The 20,095-nt window shown below is 43.8% G+C and overlaps 1 protein-coding gene across 5 annotated transcripts in view; it reads right to left on the minus strand.

Annotated features, from left to right (window-relative positions):
- Window positions 1-20,095, minus strand: part of FYN (FYN proto-oncogene, Src family tyrosine kinase) — a 205,966-nt gene that overhangs the window by 164,869 nt on the left and 21,002 nt on the right. For 3 of the 5 annotated variants that reach the window (XM_045798497.2, XM_087865402.1, XM_045798495.2), the window contains exon 2: window positions 13,465-13,504. The exons of 1 other annotated variant lie outside the window; for it this stretch is intronic. The gene's annotated coding sequence lies outside the window, so the exon portion shown is untranslated. Of the gene's footprint in view, window positions 1-4,308; window positions 4,631-13,464; window positions 13,505-20,095 lie in introns of those variants that run through there. One more of the 5 variants, XM_087865400.1, reaches the window with a different exon arrangement.

Genomic DNA, 20,095 nt, shown 5'->3' on the forward strand with positions numbered 1-20,095 from the left:
CCTTTCTCGCTGTCTCTCTGTCAAATAAATAAATAAAATCTTATTAAAAAAAAAGTTAATATGTTTATTCATGAGAATGTCAAATGGAATGTCCAAATATAACCACTATGGAAAACAAATTATCCAGTAAAGTTGAAGATGCACATACTCTAAGACCCCAAAATTCTTCTCTTAGGCACCTGTCCTAGAGAAATTGTTTGCAGCAGGATGCATGTACAAGAATGTTCACAGCAGCATTGTTTAAAATAGCACAAAACTGGAAATGACCCAAATGTTCATTGAGAGGAAACTGGATAAATAAATTGTGGTGTGTTCACACAATACAAGACCATACAGCAGCGGGGATACATGAATTTTATGTATGTCATTTCATGCATCAACAGGGATGAATCTTTAAAAAAACGACCAGTTAAAAAAAAGCAAATGGTACACGAATACCATTTGTATGTGTATGTATGTATGTGTGTGTGTGTGTGTATGTGTGTGTGTGTGTGTATGTGTGTGTGTGTGTGTATATATATGTATATATATGTATTCTCAGGTCAAGTGATTGAACAGCAGAGCATGTATGTATGTGTGTGGAGATATATATATATATATATATACACACAGTATTTTTGTTTGCCTATGGAAAACAAAACTTAATAAGAGATCACATAGTAAAGCCGTGGGGAAACAGTTACACAGACAAGCCAGGAAATGACAAACACAAAATTATTCAGCAGTGGTACCAGGAGAGAGGAGTATGGCCAGGGAGAAACACATAAGGACTCCCAAAGTACTGGTGATATTCTAGTTCTTATGTTGCAGGATGGGTACAGGCGGTTGTATTTCTTACCCTCTTTTTCCCTCCACTCCCCTCTCTGTGTATGTATATATGTATATAACTGATGCATATACACACTTCTTTGTGTGTGTATTTATATTTATATTTATATTCCCTTGTAGACATCCTCCTCTTCCTCCTCATTTCCCAAGTTACTCCGAGCCCTGGACTTACCTCCCTCCTTCCAGATCTTCTGACCCGTGTGGAGCCCTCAGCTCAGACCTTTGTTTTAGACTTGAGTGCTGGCTCTGTTCAACTCCCTCCTCCAAACATGATGACCACTGAAGACCCAACATGACTTCCTTTATTCTCTATACAGACTCACGTGGCCACCATGGATGGGAAGGTCAACTTTGTGGTGAGGTCTTACTCAGAAGGTAGTACCAACTGCACTGCAAGGGGACCTAAAATGCCACTCCGAGCGTGATAGCTGTTTGCTAAATTATACCAAGTTGATGCAGGCAGCAATGCTGGCCTTGATCTCCCAACCTGACCCAACCACAGTGTGTCCTATGTTCCTGAGAAGCTTGTCAAGTTTGCTCCGTTGCATTACTGCTGTCTAGCCTGACTTCCCAAATCACGCTTTTTTCCTTCCTACAAAACAATCTTAATTCTACCCATCTCCCAGACACCCAGGTTCCCACCTTAACATAATTCTTCATCTTTTTTTTCTTTTAAGATTTTATTTATTTATTTGAGAGCGAGAGAGAGCACGAGCAGGGAGGAGAGGGAGAAGCAGGCTCCCCGCTGAGCAGGGACCCCCCCCCCCCCCCGAATGCAGGGCTCGATCCCAGAACTCTGGGATCATGACCTGGGCCGAAGGCGGACGTTTAACTGACGGAGCCATCCAGGTGCCCCAATTCTTCATCTTTTTGCCTCTTTTAAAGGTAAGCTCTGAGATTACTTTTCTGCTCTAACCTCAGTTAGGTTCCCTCAGGAGTCCTTGATCTTGGTACCACAGCTGTAATTTAGACAAAATAAGAATTTGTTCTATTTCAGTAATGTTTATTCTAAAAGCTTTTTTATTTCCTGTTCAAAAATTAAAATTGATAAAGAAATTATTTCAAAAACAAATGAATTTGGCAATGTTTTTTATGTTGGGTTTTCTCTACTAGACTATTATGAAAAATATACATAAACTGTAAGCACTGTCCTAGAGATCTGAGTTTAGGGAATTTGATTTTCTTCAAAAATGTTTCATACCACTTGCATTGTAACATTAAAAAAGCACAGCACATCTCCATTTTCACTTTAATGGGCCAATTTTCATTTGCTCATAGAAGACACACTAAGTGAAGAATGAATATGAAAAAAAAATCACAAAAAAAGGAAAGGTTTATGCAAAGAGGTGGTAGGACACCGCAAAGCAAACCCTACATGAGCACGATGCTGTTACAGTCAGGGGGCCGAGCCTAGTGCACAATTCCATAGAGAATGCTGAATTCAACAATAAACAGAGGAACTGAAAGACAGGTCTGAACTACCAAGCCAGCAAAGGTGATTCCAAAGTGAGAGGTAATAACCTGACTCAGGCCCGATTTGTGGGAAAGAAAACAGAAGAAAGGAGAACCTTTGGAGAAAAGCATCAGAATTGGCCAATTCCTTCAATTTGGGTGAGAGAGCTCTCAAATGATCACGGAGTTGGGGCATACGTGATATAAGAGAAAACACAAAACTCCGTCATTCGCCACACAAATTTGAGCAGAAATACAGCAATGGACGTTTGTGGGTTAAAGCATCGGGTGAAATGGTGGCTGACCAAATTTACATGGAAACGAGCCTATGGCATGCAGTGATTTGGGCTCTTCCCCCAAGAAGAAAATACAAAACAATTTCTAAATTCCAACAAAGAGCAAGTGCTTTTTATCACACTCTACGGTATTTACCTGAAGGATCTGAAAACTTACGCCTACACAAAAACCTCTACACAGATGTTTCTAATGGCTTTATTCACAACTGCCAAAATTTGGAAGCAACCAAAACGTTCTTCAAGAAGGTGACTGGATAAATAAGCTGTGGGACATCCAGACAATGGAACATTATTTGGCGCTAAGAAGAAATGAGCTCTCAAGCCATGGAAAGACATGGAGAAAACTTAAATGCATATAACTAAATGAAAGAAGCCAATCTGAAAAGGCTACATAGTGTACAATTCCAAATACATGACATCCTGTAAAAGACCAAACCACAGACAGTTAAAAAAAAAAAAAAAGATCAGTGGTTGCTGGAAGTTAGGTGAAGGAAGGATGGATAGGCAGAGCACAGAGCATAGTTACGGCAACGGATTCAAACCCACAGCGCATTCAACACCAAGAGTGAACGCTAATGTAAACTATGGGTTTTGGGGGGTAATGCTGTGTCAACGTAGGTTCATCAATTGTAACAACTGTACAACTCTGGTGGGGCACAATACGCATGTGGGGGGACAGGGGCACTTGGGAAATCTCTGTACTTTCCTCTTAATTTTGCTATGAACTGCTCTAAAAAATAAAGTCTATTAAAAAAACAACTTGAAAAAACAAACAAAAAAATAAACAAGTGCTTTTTCCTGATACATCCTGCTCCATTAGTCTGAAATTGTTTCTGAAGCTTTTTTACTTTTTCCTTCAAAAAACATTACATGGCATCTTTTCGTTGGTGTATTGACTACCTAGAAAACGTGGAAGCTTAATTATATTTTCCTCTAAGCCACTGTAAAAATAGAATAATAATAAAGTTACATGATTGGCTAGTAGCCAGTATTTACATTAATAAATATAACCGAATATGAGAAAATACAGTAAATATTATGGTAACTGTCAACATTTTTTTGTTCTTCCAGTTCATGGGTTATACATGAAAAAAGCGCTCCTGACACTTTGCCAGTGAGGCCTCTCCCATATCTAAAACTTCACTGTGGATCACTGTGAGGACTTCCAAACTTCATGAGTAGGTTATAGAAGTAATTTCATTTTCAGTACCTAAGGGCTGTTCAAACTTTTAACCCCATTATCAAATTTACTTTTTTGCAATAAGCGTCACCTTGACACATGGGTTAAGCTCTCTGGTCAAGGAAAAAAAGTTTTTCCCCTTATTTGATAACTGTATAATAGGCAAAGTGGCAGTTACTTTGTTTTTTAAACTACTGCTTCCTATACCACCAGTTAAGGACTACTTTGCAGAATAGTCTTCCAAAGATGAACAGAACCTCCCCCTACACCCCCCCCACACACACACAGGTTCTGTTTGTTTTAAATTACTATGGCATTCCTACAATCTTGAAGAAGAGCAACAGAAAAAATAATGTCGTGGAAAGGAACCTCCCGCCTGCCCATTCTTCCAGCCCAAGTATGAATCTGCTCCCTGCCACACTTGGAAGTTATTCAATCCGTGGCTGGTACTGCCCAAAGAAAGAGGGAAGAAGGAACAGACATTGCAAACTCCTCTCTGGGATGCTCCCATCTGGTCTTCCCAGCCCCCCGCACCTCCCCTCAGACACTCACCACTGTGGCAATTCTTCATTTGACTCCCCGCTTCCCCCACAGCCAACATCACACAGCTCTTCGGTGGTGACAAAGGAAGACCTACTCCAGCCCCTGAGGCCCACACACTCTTTCCACTACATCACGCCGCCTCGTGACTGACCCTGAAATCATCTCACTTGGTCTTGGCAGTCTTATTTGGAAGGACTATGCAAATGAGTGAATTGTTGTCTTCCCCCCTTCTTCTGTTAACATAAATGATCCACACAGCATCTCACTTCCTTTCCTGCACTTTACACGCTGACTACATTTAGTAGTGGCACATTTCACAACTTAATGAACACCCCTACATCTTCCAAGAAGCGGCCTTATGCACCCAACAGTGAGGTTGGCTCTTCATAGACCACATGTACTCTGCAAAGGAGGATGTCTTTAATAATGGTGAGCCCTAGAAACAAAGATTAGGACTCCACATCTGAATATGGGCTTCTAGTCTCGCCTTAAAAATCACCCACGGCTAACACCCACAAGTGTGTTACAGGAAGTGGGGCTCAGGATTGAAACCTACAGACATCAGTGAGAAGAACCAAGGGGACCTCTGCCCTCACAGCCATGACTAACCAAGCTCGCTACTAACTCTCCTTTCCTGGGGCACTGCCCTCATCTCAGGGCATTTTCATAGGACTATCAGAGCGGTACATTATGGACACAGAGCACCTGGATCTCAGCAAAGCATCTGTGGCTCAAAGCATAGCTGCAAGAGATCGGAAACCCTGGGCTAAGTGACAATACGGTTTGAAGGCCCCAGAGGTGATGAGCAACAAACCCAGGGGTGCTAACATCACAGAGGAGCAACACTGACCTGGAGGGAGGTCCTGACAGTGGGACTTTGTAGGCTCATTCCTCGTAAGGTTTTCACCAAGATGTGCTTAGGGATATCACAAATAATTCACAACTGAGGGGACAGTCAACCAATTAGAGAAAAGAATAGAGATTTTAAAACCTTTCGGCCTGCTGGAATGACTGCCGGAATAGACCAAAAAAGAACCCAAAGAATTAACAAAAATAAAACCCTGCTTTTAACGGTAAAAAATCAGTTGTGTATTTATAGGAGGGTGTTATCACCTACCCTACACCCTCCAATCTGCTCAGCTGCTACAACTCAGTCCTGTTCACAAGTTCTGCCACGTGAGGCTGACCCCAGGCTCTGAGTGGGTGAGGCTCCAGGCCACTGACACACAGACGCACATCCACGTTGTGACTCTGACTTCAGACCAGGGGCTTCCTTTCACTCTCTGGACTCAAGCTCCCATCTTGGGCCTTCCTGTTTTGGCAGTTGACTCTAACTCGTCATTCAGGACTCATCTCTTTCCATGAGCTTCCCATCTGAGTCTTGTCCCTCCATGCCTCTGGTCCTCCTATCTGCCCCGTGGCCTGCTCAGCCAGACAATTCTGCTGCCCACCATCTGTCCATCTAGACTGCCATCTACGGAGGCCTTTCTCCAGTTCTACGCCTCACCAAATTGCCTTAACTGCCTCCTTTTACTGTCTGCTGCGGGTACCGACCCTAGGAGCGTGTCCCCGCTCATGGATGTACCCGTTCTCTGGATCCCTGTCTGGACTCTACTCTCGGTCCCAAGCTGACCACATCCTGCTACTGACAGAAACCCGGCTCTTCTATCTGGCAGGGGCAAAGGGGATAGGTTTAAAGCAATTCATATTTTAAAGTCTTAAGGATTTTTACTGAACACAAGTTCAGTGTAAGCCAGAAGTGTGACAGGGTGGCTAGATGGAGATGTAACCTTGACTCCCCTAAGTGTAGCACATAATGATGCAGAAAACATGTGCAGCTCATAAGACCTAACAGTTCCAGGAGTAGAGTCCTTACCCTATACTGGGCAAGCCATCTCAGAAGTATTGTTCATGTCTGAGTGCTATGTTCTTAAAGAGGCAATGACATCAAGGGAATGCACCAGAATGACAGAATCCTGGTATCAGGTAATATTTGTAAGAACAGGGTTTTTGGCCGAGAAAAGGGGGATTTGCAGGGATGGAGTTCTCCAGTGCTAAAGAGCTGTCACATGAAGGATGATGCGGAGACTTACACGACGAGAGACAGCTTGGACACACACAGGGACACAGCAGAAGAGGTGGGCTGAAGCAGTAAGTGCTGGTCCCATCTCTGCTCCTGACTCGCCTGACCCTGCATCTCTGGCTTCAGTTTCCCCCTAAGACTGGGAGACTATGATTTTGAAGGCCCCTCCCAGCTCTCAGAGCCCATGATTTCTCATCCTCATATTAACCCCAATCTAAGAAAGAACACAAGCATGGCCTTGCCTGTTCTATGGTCTGGGAGACCAGGTGGGTTCTTAGGTCTCCCAAGGGAAGGGCCCCTTGTAGGAAAAATCAAACTCACTGAAGTAATGTGTGAAACCAGTGGTCATAAGCTTTATGTTTCAGGAAATGAAAAATGTGGAATTTCTCAAAAGAGAAGGTGTGGGAGGCAGAAAAATGTTCACCCCCCACCCCAATACTCACTTCCTAATCCCTGCCGTCTATGACTGTCACCTCACACGGAATGGAATGATACGGTCTAATCAAGTTAGGGATCTCGGGAGGAGGAGCTTATCCTGGATTATCCAGCGGGTTCTGAAAGCCATCACAGGCGTCTTTACGAGAGGAATGCACAGGAGATCTGACAGACAAACACAGAGGAGAGAAGAGAATTTGAAGGCGAAGGCAGAAGCTGGAGTGATGTGGCCATAAGTCAAAGGAACGCCTATAGCCACCAGGACCTGAAAGGCAAGCAACAGTTCTCCCCCAAAGCCTCTGGAGGGTATGCGCTCCTGACATCCTGCTGTGGGCTCTGACCTCCAAAACTGTGAGAGCAGAGATCTGTTGTTTTCAGCTGCCAAGTGTGCGGTCGCTTGCTATGGCAGCCACAGCAAACTAACACGGAGATCTTCTGCACGAACTTTTGTGTAGCCCAAAAGTGGGAAGTAATAACCTTCGTTAGGGGAAAAGCTAGAATTTTAATGTATTTTTAGGTCTTTTCTCCATATACACACCAGCTCAGACAAGTGCAGCTCTGCTTTTAAAAGTGTTTCAGGGCAGTGACAAAAGTATCTTCCAAGCCATTCTTTACACATATTTTACTAATAATCTCTCCTTCACAGGTGATTTCAGCAGACAATAAATCTAGGCAAGGCAGACGACCGAGTGATTCCAACCTCTCCCCAGCAGCCCTGGCTGCAGTGGAAGAAATTATGCAGCAACTCACGGCGACAAGAGAAAGCCTACAGAGTAGGTGGGAGCTTGTCTTGGTTCTCCATTGTGACGTGGGCTGAGTTTCTCTCCACTCTCTCCTGGCAGCATCCAGCTCTCTCCTTGTAGAATGATGAATGCTACTGAGATGAGGACAACGAGATGATCCCAAGCCCAGGAACAGGCCGCCCCGGACTCCAACCCCTGCAGAATGCCATCCCTGGGAAGTCACTCTCATGCTGTCACCCCCAAGGGACCACCTGGTGGGAGCAGGTCAGGTTCAAAGAGATGGTTCCCCTTTAAGTTTCTAATTTCTCTTTGATAAAAAAACATCATTACAGTTTTTAAAGCCACAAATAAGGGTGAAAGTCTTAAATTCAGGGAAGAGAAAATGAAAGATGTGTACATAATTACCAGTTAACTTGCATGAGACTAGATGGTTCATTTGTCTTCTGCTCTTTTGAGCTTCAGTACAAGAGAATATCCACCACAGAGTGGAAACAGGAAGGTACTCCAAGTCTGAGAACTACTTTTGGATCTTGTCACTTCGTAGCTGTAAGTCCTTGGGCAAATCATTTCACTTCTGTTGGGTTTCATTTCCCTCACACGTAAAGCAGGGCTGCTGAGTAAGATAACATGTGGCCTAGGAGAGTGGTTAGTCCACTGGTTTTTGTTACTGTTCGAGGAACAAATGAATTATGTGTTCTGCATCCAAGACTAGACAACTCACCCCTAATTTTCCAACTCTTTCCTTGGATCACAACATAAATTCTGTTATCTGTAGCTCTTCCAATGGTTATCAAGCATCAATATCTGCTGGAGTTTATGTCTAGGAAGAAGGATATCTTATTATCTTAGAAATTCCAATTGGCAGAGGGCATGTTTTTTCTTCTCCAGCAGCACTTAGGCTTATAATGCAGACTTATATAAAAGAAAGTTGGTCAGTTATGGGTGATGTATAACAACTGTTTTTGGTGCAGGACTAAAACTGCTCTTCAACCTAAAGCAGAACTCTATGCAAGTTCCTCCCTTCCAAACAACCCCCTCCAACCCAAACCATTTCCTAGTCACCAGGACTTTACTCAGCGATAGAGAGGCTGGTCCTTCCCCATGTCCAATCTCCAAGAGAATGGGTCAATCTACATGGAGGCTGGGGCAAGGCATAGAGAATGGGAGACAAGTGGGCATCCTATAGGCCCTGGGGCTGACAGCCCTAAGTGTATGGATCAGAGAAGGCCTAAGGAGGAGTCCCATCTGCGCACCAGGGCTGCCTTCTCCATTCCCCACACCCACCTAATGAGCCCTCCAGCTCATTCAGGAAGCAATGGCTTCTACAGAGGGCAGGGAGTTCTGCTTATGGGTGTTCTTCCCTCTTCCTCTTCACACCTCCTTATAGCAACCAGCATACACAGGGAAACACTACACCCCAACACCACCCCCCACCCCCACATACACATTCTCACTCGAGACACATCCTCATGTCTTTGGACTCCCCATATAAGCACTGCTGAACTTCTCACCCCTGGAAATCCTAGTCCCCCTACTAAAGAAAAATCTTACATGAATTAATTTTTCCACCTCTCAACCAGCTATGTAGGAATCCCACATACATGGCTTTAAAGCTTGGTTCCAGATGCAGTCTCAAATTTTGAACCAATTGTTTAGAACCACATTTTTTTTTTAAATAAAAACTATTAGCCCCACAATATGAAACTAGGATATTGTTATCACTTCTCTTGGGACTTATTAAAACAAAAGAAATTGAAAAATGGAGCAACTTCTACATACATTCTACATTTACGGATGAACACATTTTAAGGAATTCACCGGGGAAAAAGAAACATTCTAAAGCATTCTATTTACTTTTCTTTTGAATGACAATTTTTATTTGGGGTGGTCTCTGTATTCATCAAACAGGCAGTAGTATCTATGACCATATTTGTGGCCTAAAGGCAGCTATCCAAACCCTACAAACAGAACAGCAATATAGGGATTCTTGCTCTCACTGAAACTACAAAAATGATGGGTCTCTCTCAAGGCCAAGTGCCAAATACTTTCAATCATGCTAGACAAAGCCATGCAGGATAAATGAAAATCATGTAGGATACATGGAAATCAAACCTCTCCTTACCCCTTTGAAAATCGTTATGACCAAAACAGATGTTATTTTAATCAAATCCATTTAAATCATGATTTAAATTACCAAACAGGATAACCCAATTTAATCAGTTTTATTATTTATTTATTTTTCTTAAAGATTTTATTTATTTATTTGACAGAGAGACAGACAGCGAGAGAGGGAACACAAGCAGGGGAAGTGGGAGAGGAAGAAGCAGGCTCATAGTGGAGGAGCCTGATGTGGGGCTCAATCCCATAACGCCAGGATCACGCCGTGAGCCGAAGGCAGACGCTTAACGACTGCACCACCCAGGCGCCCCAATCAGTTTTATTTTTTTTTAAAGTACGTTTTTGTCCTTCTGATATAACCTGATTACATATTCTTTAAAATTCAATTGAGTATGGGTTTTACTTTTAGAAGATACACTGTGTATATTTAAATCAGTGATTTAAGTAAACCATACTCAGAAGTGTATCCCTTAATAATTCAAGAAGATTCTGTGAAAAAAACAAAATAAAGCAGTATTAATGTCTCCCTTGTGCTCTTACTGTTCCTCCCTCTTTTATTCTCACACTTTCTTTGCTTGTACGGATTACATCATTTTTAAGAATTATCTATTTGTCTCCTTGTCACTTTGTACTTTAGAAGAGGAAGCCAAGGAGTCTTATTGCCATATACTGCTATTAATTAGCATGGTTTCCACAGATAAAACATATAGATGGAGAAGAAAATCATGATTTCTGGAATACCCAGTAAGATTTTTACTTTGCCACTTACCAAAGTGGCTTTCATGGACTCTCATTACCCCCTAATTTGGTCATGTGCCATTCACTCATGCCTGTAGTCAACATTTTAAGAGGGCATTCTAGAAGTCAGGGACTAGGCTTAGCATGTCTAAGGATTCAGATCTGACAAAGCCTACAGTTCAAGAGGGAACAGACACTAGATGGTTATTGCACAAATAACTATACAACAATGATAGCTTTGGAGAAGTGCATGGTAGCAGGGCAACCCCATCCAGATTGCAAGGGAGTGTCAACGAAGACCTCTCTAGAAAGTAACACTGCTTTTTTATTACTCGTAAAACTTTTTAGAAAGAGGTCACACAAATATATCATTCCAACTATTGTATCAGTTTCAAGGTAAGGCAGGGTATGAGAAACAGAAGGCTCTAGACCCAGACAGATATAATTAGAATCCTTGCTATTACTGTGCTGCCTCAAGCAATTCATGGTAAGGGACAAGGCTCCCTCACAAGATTGTTGTAATGGTCAAGCGTGACACACAGAAAGCACTCAGTATAAGCTCAATAAACTACACATAATAATAATTACAGAATTTAGGTGGTTTATCTTTGCGATTTCACATGTCGAGATAAGACTAATTTTCCATTCATAGTTTCTATCTTTACAAAAATGTTCAACTGAAAGAGAAAACTCAAAAATCCATTTAGAAAAAAACACACCAAGACTTCTGTGATTTTTCTTCCCTTGGGTTGGCCAGCAGGTGTCATTTAATTATACAATGGAGGCACACCCTATTCTAGATTCTTCTTGGCAGATATATAAATACAGGCGAAAAGAACAATTTATACATCTGTGCTCAACAGCCTTCTATCAGCATTAGAAAAAATGTTGGAACTGGAGCTTTTGAATTAGAACTTTTAAAACCGTGAACTCCCCTGGGGTGGTTGAGTGTTTTCCAGGTCATTAACTATGTGACCGGGGGTGCAGCGGGCAGGGTCCTCTGCAGGCAGCTCAAATTCACGCAGCCCAAGAAGCATTTCCCACCACACTTCTAGCTTCTCTTATTCTGAATTTCCCTCAGTACTTACAAATACCCAACCCACACGACAGGGTCGGTCGCGGTATTCATTCCCTCGTTAGACACTCACTGCTGCCAGTGTTGCACCCAAGGGTACGTACAACAGACAAGGCTGCGCCTGCAAGGAGCTCCCAACCTGTGGTGGGCCTTATTAAGCAACCTTCAGACGCGTGGCCAACAGCACTTTATGCTTTTTGGTACAAAGCCTGAGTCAGAAAACAAAGAAATACGTGTGGTTTGTGTTTTTAAGTTAAAAGACGAAGAATTTTACTTCATCCTAGAAAAGGGACCATGTTACTGATGAGAAAAATGAGGCTTACACGGGAAAAAGATCTGCGTAAGGTCACAGAGCAAGTGTAGAGCAGGGCTGAAGCAAGACTCTAATTCACTCACTCAGGGCTTCCCAGCCGATTTACTGAGCCCTCTTGCCTGCCTGGCGTTGGGTTGTACTGAGAACACAATGAACAGACCCGCCTCCCCATAAACTGGACCGCCCCCTTTCATGGTTGTAGGATTCACCTCGCACAAGGCAGGGCAAGCCCTGCAACCTAGAACAGCTCCAGGCCTTTCCTAAACCGTCCCGTCAGGATTCTGGCTATTCTGACTAGTTTGCACTACACCGTCCTGAGGTGGCTCCTGGCACCCAAAGGCTCTTCTAGCCTGCTGTGGGGCCAGCCTGGGCCAGGAGGGCCACAGTGCTGACCCTCCTCCCCACCCCCCCACAGGGAGTACCTTTGTCAGCCCCTGGCTTCCACAACCAAAACTTAAGCACACCGGGATTTTGAAAAGGCTCCGCTCCAATCTAGCCCTGACTAGAGCCTGAGTCACCTTGGTTTGCATGAGCTGAAAAGGCCATGACTGAAAGCAGATCACAGGCCATTCTGCAGAAGCTAGGGGGCCGCATGGGTCAAAGATCAGGGGTTGCTCATGATTGTTCTAGGATGAGCTTTCAGATAGTACACCTCCTCAACTTAAAGGTACACTGACTGCATACAGAATGGCTCTAGTTCAGGGAGAAGAACCTCTCTTACACACAAATTCAAAATGAGAAATAACACCAAGTCATTCTTAGATGATGAAAGGAGCCCCTGAGTGTCCAGGGAATAGAGGACTGTAACTCTGAACTGCTGAAGAATTACCCCCAAGGCAATGTGATTGGGCAGTGGAGACTGCAGAATAGGATCCCATGGGTGGCTAGTGAGACGTGTTTAAGTCCAGACTTCCACGGGGACCCAAGGCACCTGGTTGACGAGAGAAGTACAAGCAGAGAAGACTCAGTGAATGTTTGCAGAAGCAGTGAATACGTGCTTCCTTCACACATCCCCTCCATCAGGGAGCTTTTCTGGACAGTCCAGCCTCAGCCTGAGCTTCCAGAGCCCCTTCTGCACACTTCTATCACACTGTACAATCATTGCCTGTGTCCTTGTCGGTCACATTCATTTTTGTCTCAACAGACTCCAGCATGGTGCTTAACACCCAGTGCGCATCAAAAAAAAAGTTCAGTGAATGAAAGAATGAGCTGTGACACAGTGACTACAATTCGAAGGTACAACTAGGGCAGAGGTAAGCAGAAGTCATCTCAGAGTAGAGAAAAAACAAAAGTGGATGGACTGAAGGGGACCTTCCTTAACCAGTCTGAAGACCCTGAAGAGCCCCTGAAGGCTCATCAGCCACAGGACAGCTGTCCCATTCTATTTCTGGGGTAAGGAGACACATCGTATAGCTAAAACATATGTTCCCACAATTATCAAAACCAAGTGTTACAACTAAGAGAAGGGGGAAAATGGTAGATTCACCTAAGGTAAGACTTTCTATTCATGTACTGGCTCCATCCCCAACTCAATCTCTCAAAAACTTACAGACTCAGAATCACAATCCCAAGTTCAAAGTGGACCAAGTCCTGGGTCCCAATGGGACACCCTTTCTAATTCAAAGGACCTGTGCTCTCAGCGCAAAACTTGTCAACTTACTTTTTCCACGTCTAGATCAGCATCCTCCTTCTTCAAAAAACTGTAGAAGAAAAAAAATAGACATCAAAAGAGAACTGAACACTCTTTGCCTTTAAACCTCCCACAAAGTACCACCATAGAATTTCCATTTGCTGCAATCAACTTGCCCGCAACTTTTTTCTCATTCACACAATTGTTGCTAAGTCACAGTTGCCACAAACACCTGCCTGCAACTGCAAAGACCTGGCCCTGTACCATCAAAGGAAGCCAACATGAGATTTTGAGTTTCTGGAGTCAGGAAAGATAAAAATGGAGGTCTTACACACACACACACACACACACACACACACACACACACACACACAGTCTTCTGAGTGCTTACAAGTCTTCCATAGTTGGAACACATTAAAAAAAATGAGTCTTCCAAGATCTTACTCAACTCACCTCCTGGGTTAGATCTTCCCTTAACCCCCAACCCGTATGTGCCCCACTTCCTGTCTGACTGTGGGTGGGCCTCGCTGTCAAAACAGCCTTCTTAGGATGGCCCCTCTTTCCCATCAGCTGGAGTTCCCCTCTCCAGGAGGTATGCCAACCCACCAGCCTGCACCAACTTGTCCATGGAACTTGAGCCCCAGGAATACCTTAGAACCTTGTGCCAACCCCCTGGCAGAGCTGAGTGCTGATTCTGTGGCACCCCTGCCCATTTCATGTTAATCTTTAAAGTGCCAGGAGCAGGATGGCAGATTTCCAGTTTGCTCATGCACTCTGCCCACAACCTGTCAATATTATGGTACCTCATTTATTATTTGCAATCTTAGCTATTGGAACAAAGATTCAATTTTAATAAGATGTCTAAAGAGAATAAAAATGGCTGAATGGATTTTGTTGACAATGTTAGAGAAGAAAGTAAAAGGTTTGAGGAATGTGAATAAATAAGCAGAAACAATTTTTCCTTAGTAGAGACTCACACTTTTTTTTCATTATGGTTCTTAGCATCCTGGTCCACTGTTTAAAATACTGCCATCATAAATTACTATCCCCATCAAAATCATCCCCACACACACACAAAAGAATTTTTGCACTGTTTGAAAGGGTGCATAATTAACAGTAACATCTTTGTTTTGTTTAATCAAAGATGACTCAGAATGAACGAAAGAAAAAAATGACCATGGGGAAGAGAATTAGAAACTCATATATTGTCTTCTGCAGATGGGTATTCAAATCATGAACTGACTGCAGACATGCAAGAGAACCAGCATGGGGTGGAGGGAAAGAATGTGCTAATGAGCTTGCCACTACTGCTGGTACCTGAGCAACCCACATCACCCCATCTCTTTCTTGCTTCTAACATGCTGTCCCATCCGAACTGAGGAGATGCCACCAGGCGCTATAGGCCTTTTCTTCTGGTAACCCACTGGGGATGTAGACACTGCTGTGCTGGAAAAAATGGGAATCCCCATTGTCCAAAATTTTTAACTAGTCTTCCTATAACCAGCAAAGAGTACTTCAGTACCATGAAAATTTTCACCAGAGGTGCCTGTGTGGCACAGCCAGTTAAGTGACCAACTCTTGGTTTTGGCTCAGGTTGTGATCTCAGGGTCGTGAGGCTGAGCCCTGCATTGGGCTCCATGATCAGTGCAGAGTCTGCCTAAGCTTCTCTCTCTCCCCTTCCCCCTGCCCCTCCCCGGCTCTAAAATAAAGAATAAATCTAAAAAAAAAAAAAAAATGTTTTCACCAAAGGAAACATATACAGTAGAAGTCTGACTTCCACTTGAACACTTTCCAAAGAGGTCTAGGAAGGTGGTCATTCTGATTTACAGAATGGAATTTTCCATTTGCAAGGTGAAAGATTCCTTCATCTGCCACAGAAAGTGCACTTGGAGAATCACTACCCTTTCCAAAGCAGTAAGGAAACTCAAACCTCTCTCATACAGACAGCTCAAGTGCAACTGCGTGGGATGCCCAGTTCAACAACAGGCTCTAGAAGAATGAGCCTTAGCTCCAGAGCACTTGAGCAACTGGTAGCAAAAGGGAAACTAAAACCTGTTTGGAGCTGCTGGTTCACTACTGCAAAAGCAGTATTATGCATCCGTACATATATGCAGCTTCATCCAATTTCTATTTCAGGCTCACAAAACAGGTGGAGTTAATTAACAAAGACAATACATACATGCATCATCCTGCAGCCATAAAGCAGAAGGACGCCAGAGCTTTAACTTCAAAGACTCCCAGCAAGCCCAGCCCGAGATATTTTTAGGCATCAGCTCCATTGTTTCAAAGAAGATATGGTTTGGTAAAATAAAATCGCCAAAAAGTAAAATTCACAGGGCAACCCTGTCTAGTATGAAGAGTGGCATTTGTTTTTAAAGCCACGTATATCTGTCTTAAATAAAGGGTGTGTTTCTGAAAAGCTGAGAATAAATTTTGTCACCAAATATTTAAGTGAAATAGAAGTACCTTTTATTTGGGGTGCTTGGGTGGCACAGTTGGTTCAACATCCAACTCTTGGTTTTGGCTCAGGTTATGCTCTCAGGGTCATGAGACTCTCTTTCCCTCTTCCCCTGTACCTCCCCTCTCCCCTGCGCCTCCCCCTTGTGTGCAGGAATGCTCTCTCTCTCTCTCAAACAAATAAATCTTTAAAAAAAGAAATACCTTTTATTTGTCTTAGGAATATTCAAGTTTTAAGTTCCCAAGGCTTAGGGCAAGATATACCTCTCCTTCCCCTTGTGTGTGTTTTTGTATAGACACAGATATGCATATGGAGTTATACAGACACTTTGAATAATTAACTCTATATTCAACTGTGGGCTTGTGGGCATTAGAGTATTTTCCATGCTTTTATTCTTCCTGCTGAAGTAGTGCTAATGTTTTGTTTGAGAAACATGACTGAAGTGACCCAGATTCCCCAGTGGAAAAGGCTGATCCATGAATGTTGCAAATGTGTGACTGCCTGCAGGAATGGAAGCCAGGGGATAAGGCCCTGGCCAAAAATGAGCTGCTCCCAACTATTTAGATCGGATCAAATCCTCTATCTTTGGGAGAATACATAGAGATCTTTGTTTTTAGAGAAAAGTCTAAAAATAAAACTGAGAAGCCTTCAACTGTGAGTTCTCTCTTGATGCAGCCATCCCTGTAGCCCCACTGCTCTCCTATCTAAAAATGCCTAGCAGACATTTCCCTGGGCACCCACCACAGGCACCTTACCACAGGCCAGAGGAATAAACAGACACAGTGAATGGGGCATCAGCCACATGTTCAGAGAATGGCAAGACGCTTGGCAGAATTGCACTGGAGAGAGGGAGTTAAGAGGATGGTGGTAGGCTGGTAGGAGAAAGGTGGGAAACTGAGGCAGAGGCCAGCTAAGAAGTCAGCCAGTTAGAGGCACACTCTTGCGGTTATCAGTGTCTTTTCTACTCGCCTCTATCTCAGGAAAGGGCAGAAAAATAGATATAGCCCCCAGCATATTCCTGGCCCCAGACGAAGCCTTGTCACTCCAATCTCACCAACCCAGCTGGGTCAGGACAGCTTTCTCCTAATTAGCTGTCGCTGTCGGGGCCCAGGACAAAATCACCTTTTCACTCCTGTTTTCCTTTGGTTCCACTTCTGCACCGAATCAGATTTCCTCTCCTTGGTGTTCTTACAGCACTTTACTCAGTACCTGTTTCAGGGTGTCCCCTGCTCGGACACCAGCTCATCTGTGGCCGGGGCGGTGCTGAGCACACCAGGGGGCTTTTGGCAGCTCTGTGATGGAGGGGTGAAGGGTGAGGAGCGGTGGTGACAGAGTGACTAATGGAGAACTGACCGACAGGGATGAAGGAAACGAAGCTGCACTGACTCAAGCTGCAAGTACAGCGGGGGTGTGCTGGGAGGGGCGGAGGAGACAAATTCGGGTGTGCCCGCATACCACACATAGCCTATAGAGAACCAGAAGATGACCTTTCTTTCCATTTAGTCCTGTGTCTTTAGCCATAAATAAGTGACAAAGATCCAATCTGGAGATTCTGCTGTTATTTTTAATATTAGCCAGTGTTTCCTTTCTACTTAAAAAAATGTGACTGAGAAACTGAGGTTCAATACATGAGAGTCATAATCACAACTCCCATATGAAGAAGGAGACGTAAGGGATATGACAAACCCAAGACTGAAATCCTGGTTCTGGCTTTTGTTTGATTATTTTAAGAAAAGAAGATTGAGAGAGAAATGAAATATACTTTTCCCTTGCCACAGAATCTTCTCTATTTCCAATTCAAACCCTTTTACTTCTTGAAAAAGATTTAAAATATTCATCAACCTGCCAAAAAACATCTGCATGGTACTAGACACGTCTATTCACATCTGAATGGCTGCTTTCTGCTCCAACGATCATAGCTCTAGTCAATCAAAACTAAAGGGAGAACCTCAGAACTGTACGTGGTGTGATGTCAGTGGCAACGAGGACAAAATGGCCACTGGACAGCAACTTCCATATCAAGTGTGTCAACAGGGGCACTGTTCCTTCGGTTATTAACTTAGGATCCAAGGCACAAAAATGTCCAGGCAGGGCCAGACTCTGCCACAATTCCAAAGAAAGCTGAGACACATACAGAGAGTACACAGAAGCTCTTCAATGTTCCCTGGTGAGGGGAGGCCCCTGGCTCCCTGCCTGAAGCCTGGGAACAGGCCCACTCTCTCAGTGGGCTTCCTGAGGCCTCCACAGCTGCACGTAGACACGCGGCGCAGTGTTTGGGACCATCCACGCTCAAGGTCACCACAGTCTCCTGTGTGCCCAACAACTGGGGCAGGCCCCGGAGACAGGAGTCAGTCAGACAAGGCCCTTTGTTGTGGGGTATTCCTCATTGCCTGGTTTCCCCAGGAAAAATGTATTTTCCTTTAGCCATTCACTCTGGCCCCAGACTAACTCATTCTCCTGTGTCCTCCTCCACACATGAACCTACCAAGGTTCAAGATGGCAGCACTCACCACCTCTTCTCCCATCTTACCCATCCCCCCCACCCAGCCCCCTGCCAAAGGTGCAGTGACAGGTCCACATTCACAATGGTGAAGGGCACAGGGATTTGCTAACAAGTCGAGACTCCTGAAGGAGTCTGAAGGAAAGGGTCTAGTCTGGGAGAGGACTTTGTCCTACTACCTCATTCTTATTTATCCTATATAAACACTTATTTACTTCATTGAAAAGGTAATCTATGCTCATTGAAAATCTGGAACCCCTGTTACGATGCTGGAGCTTTCCCCCTCTGGCCAGCTTCTCTATGCTCAGGTAACTGCCAACTTCTAGTACAGCACCTCCATCGTACACGTCACGACTGACAGCTCATACAACACATGGGGAAGTACCCGCATGTGCCCCAATCTGAACAATGTACCTAGAACAAGTAATTGCAGGGTCTATTTCGAGTAGTAAGGTGCAAAAGAGGCTGCCTCACCTAATGATGCCTCTGACCACTGACCTATGAATTACTCTCTAAAACACAGAATTGTGGTCCACAGCGAGGGAGGAAGCAGTTGGAGCCCGTTCTATCCCTAGCTCTTGCTATTTATTTGTTCCGTGACTGGGTGAGGGAAGGGGTGCAGGAGGGGGTCACATACTTACTACATAACCCACAGGGCCAGGCAGGTAAAACAAGTGAATGAAGCAGGTGAGGTGGAGCTGGGGGGAGCTGAAGAGCCCTGCCCCGACCCAGGAGGACAGCTACAGGACTGCTGAGGCAGGCTGCTGTCATGGGAGAATGCGGGCTCGGTTTTGCCAGACCTTCCAATTCTTTTCAAAGGAAATGGAAAATCTCAGTTTTTATACAAAACTGCCCAATTTTAAAATGTTAGTTCAATTTTTTTAAATACATCATGTGGCCTAACAAAATATAATTATCGAGGGTATAATCCAGCCCGTAGACTGGTTGGCTATCTTCTTGAGTCATAAGATCCAGCCCTTGGTTTCTCTTAATATTAAATAGGAAATTGGCTGCTATCTGCCCCTTGGGGTTATTTAAGAGCACAGAGGGGGCTTTTATTAGTAACAAAATAATCCAAGCACATTCAGATGCACAAAGCAGAGTAACACGAGCCCTTGCATTTATGTAAATGTTAATCCTGTGGGGCTTCATGTTTTGTAGAATTATTTGAAATGTATAATTACACATGTTAGCTTCGAAATAAACAAAAGAGGTAATTGTAATAGCCTTAGAGGATGACAGTGTGACCAACTGAATCAAGCGGTGGGGTGGAAGCCTGAGTGGAAAGGTGATGAGGGGTGGTGACAAACCCTGTGCAGAGACAGGTAGTGTAGACAACCCTCTCAAGAAGGACAGCAGTAAAGGGCAGCAGAGCAGTGAGGTGGTTGTTACATGAGAACACGAGGTGAAGATAATGTATCTTAAAGATGGATGAAATCACAAATGTCTGTATGGTGATGGAATGGGCATGATGTTAAAGTAAACAAAGAAAACCCCAAGGACCAAGTAAAGGAACTGTGTCAGCAAAATACTAGACAGTACTGCGTGCAGTAAAAATTTTATTAGTAAGAGTTAAGAAGCCAAGATCTAGTTATACAGGTTTTCCTAAACAAGAAGTCAGAAAAAAAAAAAAAAACAACAACCTTTACTACAACACACATTGCCCCACATTTTACACTGTGCCATTTCTGTATTTGTCCTTT

The sequence above is a fragment of the Ursus americanus genome, chromosome 11, assembly GCF_024610735.1.
Source record: "Ursus americanus isolate L20-20 chromosome 11, mUrsAme1.1.p, whole genome shotgun sequence".
In the NCBI taxonomy this organism is placed as follows: Eukaryota; Metazoa; Chordata; class Mammalia; order Carnivora; family Ursidae; genus Ursus; species Ursus americanus.